This window comes from Oppia nitens, unplaced genomic scaffold (genome assembly GCF_028296485.1).
Source record: "Oppia nitens isolate AA-2021 unplaced genomic scaffold, nextdenovo-longstitch-racon4-pilon3 scaffold60_pilon_pilon_pilon, whole genome shotgun sequence".
Lineage (NCBI taxonomy): Eukaryota > Metazoa > Arthropoda > Arachnida > Sarcoptiformes > Oppiidae > Oppia > Oppia nitens.
In genome coordinates this window covers 80001-85000 of record NW_026533244.1, presented here as the reverse complement: position 1 = coordinate 85000, position 5000 = coordinate 80001, and the positions used below count along the sequence as shown (strand labels likewise).

The 5000-nt window shown below is 45.4% G+C and overlaps 1 non-coding gene across 1 annotated transcript; it reads right to left on the bottom strand.

Moving 5' to 3' along the window:
• Positions 1-213: 213 nt before the first annotated feature.
• LOC128961997 (small subunit ribosomal RNA) lies at positions 214-2038 on the bottom strand. Its single transcript, XR_008484623.1, has one exon. It is a non-coding gene; the product is annotated as a small subunit ribosomal RNA (ribosomal RNA).
• Positions 2039-5000: the final 2962 nt, after the last annotated feature.

Here is a 5000-nt window from a genome sequence, read left to right as displayed (position 1 = left end):
CCGGTACTAAAGTGTTCATATTCAGTGGTGATCGGTCGCTCTCATACACAACACCTAACAGTTACACTGTTGTTGTTGTTGTTGTGTACCTTGTGATCACCTATGAACGGTTATGTACCGTTTGGGATATGTTTGCCGCTTATCTATCGATTGAGCGACTTTTGCGTTCAACAAATTGCCGTTTGTGTATGAGTTAAACTCTACAACATACGGTAATGATCCTTCCGCAGGTTCACCTACGGAAACCTTGTTACGACTTTTACTTCCTCTAAATGTTCAAGTTTGGGCATCTTTCCGAGCACAGCGCTGCCACTACAAGAGCAGCTGCACCGGCCAGTCCGAAGACCTCACTAAAACATTCAATCGGTAGTAGCGACGGGCGGTGTGTACAAAGGGCAGGGACGTAATCAACGCGAGCTAATGACTCGCGCTTACTGGGAATTCCTCGTTCAAGGGGAATAAAATCCCCTATCCCAATCACGAAGAAGGTTCATTGGGTTCCCCACTCTTGACAGAGTAGGTTTTTGAATGCACGCTGATCACTTCAGTGTAGCGCGCGTGCGGCCCCGGACATCTAAGGGCATCACAGACCTGTTATTGCTCTGTTTCGTGCGGTTGAAACACCGCCTGTCCCTCTAAGAAGTGTTGTCGACGTTATAAGTCGGCAATCTATTTAGTAGGCTAGAGTCTCGTTCGTTATCGGAATTAACCAGACAAATCACTCCACCAACTAAGAACGGCCATGCACCACCACCCACTGAATCAAGAAAGAGCTCTCAATCTGTCAATCCTTCCAGTGTCCGGGCCGGGTGAGTTTTCCCGTGTTGAGTCAAATTAAGCCGCAGGCTCCACTCCTGGTGGTGCCCTTCCGTCAATTTCTTTAAGTTTCAGCTTTGCAACCATACTTCCCCTGGAACCGAAAGACTTTGGTTTCCCGGAAGTCCCTCGCCGAGTCATTTAGAGAACTCAGGCGAATTACTGGTCGGCATCGTTTATGGTTAGAACTAGGGCGGTATCTGATCGCCTTCGAACCTCTAACTTTCGTTCTTGATTAATGAAAACATTCTTGACAAATGCTTTCGCTTTAGTTCGTCTTGCGAAGGTCCAAGAATTTCACCTCTAGCTCCGCAATACGAATGTCCCCGTCTGTCCCTATTGATCATTACCTCATGCTCCGAAGACCAACAAAATAGAACCGAGGTCCTATTCCATTATTCCATGCAACATTATTCGGGCACTGACGCCTGCTTTGAGCACTCTAATTTTTTCAAAGTAAACGTACCGATCGCCTATGACACTCGGTGAAGAGCACCATAGGACAAGGTCGGTAAAGTGTTCAGCCAAACAGTAGCCACTGGCAAGTGGACCGTCTGACTAGGAACTGAGATCCAACTACGAGCTTTTTAACCACAACAACTTTAATATACGCTATTGGAGCTGGAATTACCGCGGCTGCTGGCACCAGACTTGCCCTCCAATAGATCCTCGTTAAGAGTTTTACATTGTTCTCATTCCAATTACGAGGCCTCATAAGAGTCTCGTATTGTTATTTTTCGTCACTACCTCCCCGTTCTGGGATTGGGTAATTTGCACGCCTGCTGCCTTCCTTGGATGTGCTAGCCGTTTCTCAGGCTCGCTCTCCGGAACCGAACCCTGATTCCCCGTTACCCGTTACAACCATGGTAGGCGCATAACCTACCATCGACAGTTGATAAGGCAGACACTTGAAAGATTCATCGCCGGCACTAAGGCCATACGATTAGCAACAGTTATCCAGAGTCACCACCGTTAGGAGCCCCACAAGGGAACCCCATTGGTCTTGGTCTAATAAATGCACTTCTCCCGTCTCCGGTCGAAGTTTTTGGGCATGTATTAGCTCTAGAATTACCACAGTTATCCATGTAGACAGTCAATATCTAAGGAACCGTGATTGATTTAATGAGCCATTCGCGGTTTCGCCTTAATACGGCATGTACTTAGACATGCATGGCTTAATTTTTGAGACAAGCATATGACTACTGGCAGAATCAACCAGGTAGCTGTTCAGCCAAACACACACAGAACCGAACGGTCCGTGTTGTTGTTGCTGTCGGTGTCCTACACCGACTCACACTGCCTTCAATATAGCGGCCAGTGTTCACATTAACATTGCGTCTGTGTATAGCGCTAGCGTTAGTTTCGCCCGGCGTTATCACACATCCCAAACTGCCGGTCAGTCATCGACTAGACCGTCAACAGTACCGCTATAGCGGTTATCAACTTATTCAATCCGTTAGTTATAGCCAACCTATCGCGGCGCTATTCAAAGTCAGCCTTCGTTCATATTGCTCATGTTTATCGGCACTCTGGTTCCCAGTCAGTGACACGGTTTTACGCGTTTGACTATAGGCGGAAACTCAAGTGGTACCCGAACCGACGCCAGTCATCCCTATCCTGACATGTATTAAGTTGCCGTAGTTGCGGTCTTAGTGTGCAATCAATCAAGGCGTGCAGTCTGTATTGTCGACCCCCACGTACTAACAGCTGGCTCACTTACACCGCACGGCTCTCTCCCGTTGATAAAGCGAGGAACATGTCTTGCCGTCCCCTCAAAAAGTACGACAATCTGATATTCATCGGCATTACGCCGTTTGAATCACAGAGTTATCGATACTGTGTCACCGACTATCTCTCATTAATCGGTTTGACACCCTATAGTGTGTATAGTCATCGTATAGCATTATACGACTCTCTCAAATGTTATGCAGTGAACACCGCATATAGTGCTTTGACTCGTACTCAACACTACTACTCTCCATATATATACTTTTTTCTTAGTAAGGCACAAGTTGAGATGTGCACTTTGACTACTTGAAAAAACATGACATGTTTAAACAACACTGGAGGCCCGTCGGTAACTTCGGTAACCAAATTGTCACTATATCTTGTTAGGCCTCATTGACTAGATGGTGTCAATACGTTTGGCCACTCACTCTGACCACCGGGGGTCGTGTTATAAGCGTTTTTCCCGAAAACAACATTCCCGAATAACTCTGGCCACGGCCAACCGATCGGGACCGGACCATCATTGTTGTGACCGCCAACTAATGGCCAACAAGTCATATATGTATCACAATATGATTTGACCTCATCTTCGGGTCCAAATGGCCATCCGAAAAATGTCTGTCATGTACTCTCTACGGAGACATGTTTTTCGGCCATTTGGACCCGAAGATGACCATCGATCGGGACCAAACTTTCAAACTATATTCTTGCCACCAATGCGGTTCTAATGACATATGTCACGTCCCGATCGGTGGCCGTTTACCGAAGTAGTGATTTTTCAAAAAAAGTAAACAAAAAAATGTATGTACAGTATATTAGGTGTAACACCAGTATAGCATACATGTAAATGAGAGTAAGTAACGGTAAATCGGTAAGTAGTGGCCACAATGTTATGACCTATCTAGTCAGTACCGCATACCTATATGCTATCTTCTCCCGAAGTTTGGTCCCGATCGGTGACCATCTTCGGGTTCAAATCCCCGAAAAACCTATATTTCCCATACATTAATAACACATACAATACAATGCATTGTTGTAATCACGGGACGGGCCATATTGACCCGAAAACAACAATATAGACAATAATGTCCAACAGACAACTTGTTGGCCATCCAATTACTGTCCATAATATGTTGGTACGGATGTTGTCCGATGTCCGCAACCCGAGTTATACCGACTTGCCCAAAATGTTGGTCCCGCCGAACCGATGGCTGGCCAAGTGTTTTGAGTGGCTGATTAGGTGGCTAACCAATAGCCAATCATTCACTTCCAATCTTGACTTCGGGCGGTTAACCTGTACCGAGTTATCGGCAATTTTTGTTTTCGGCGGAGGCAATCGCTATGTAACTAGTAGTTGATTGGCCTTTACGGCCAAAGTAGCGGCCACAATGTCGAGACATATCTAGTTAGTACCGCACACCTATTTGCAACCTCATATTGAAAATTGATCCCAATCGATGATCATCTTCTGGTCAAAATTACCGAAATACCGATTTCCCCATACATTACTGTACTGTACTATACAGTACACTGTTGTAATCACGGGACGGGCACTTTTGACCAGAAGACATCCATGTGGCCAATTATGTCTTCATATAGCACCTTGGCCATCCGAATAGTGTCCATAATATGGTGGTACGGATGTTGTCCGATGTCCGCCACCCGAAATATAATGGGCCGTCAAAAATTGTTGTTTTGGCGGGAAAATCAATGAATCACTAGATGATGGCCTTTGCGGCCCAGGTAGTGGCCACAATGTCGGGACATATCTAATTAGTATCGCAAACCTATTTACTACCACATATTGAAAATTCATTCCAATCGATGATCATCTTCTGGTCAAAATTACCGAAATACCGTTTCTCCTATACATAATAGAAAATACTGTACATATATCACTAAACGGACCAGTTTGACCCGAAGACATCAATGTGGACAATTATGTCCAATAGACAACTTGTTGGCCATCCGAATACAAAGGATAATATGGTGGAACCATGTCTGTCCGATGTCCGCTTCCCGAGTTATTCCCGCCCGACGGTACCATTTTTTGCCATTCACGGGACGGGCCATTTGGACACGAAGACTTGATTGTACACAGTTATGATCAATATATGAATTGTTGGCCATCCGAATACGAAGAATAATATGATAGAACCATGTCTGTCCGATGTCCGCTACCCGAGTTATTCCCGCCCGAAGGAAATTCTTCGGGAGCTTCTGGCCGGCGAACGGGTCCAAGGCCTGACTTTATTTTTCAATATGAGGATCATATATGGATGGCCTACAAGTGGAAAGTGTCAAACTTGCCCGCCGGTCAACCGTTGGCCACTTATCGGGAATCAAACATGTCATGTTTTTGAAGGTACCAAAAGTGCACATCTCAACTTGTGCTAACTAAGAAAAAAGTATATATATGGAGAGTAGTACTCATTTGTATGCTCTCCATACGTTAC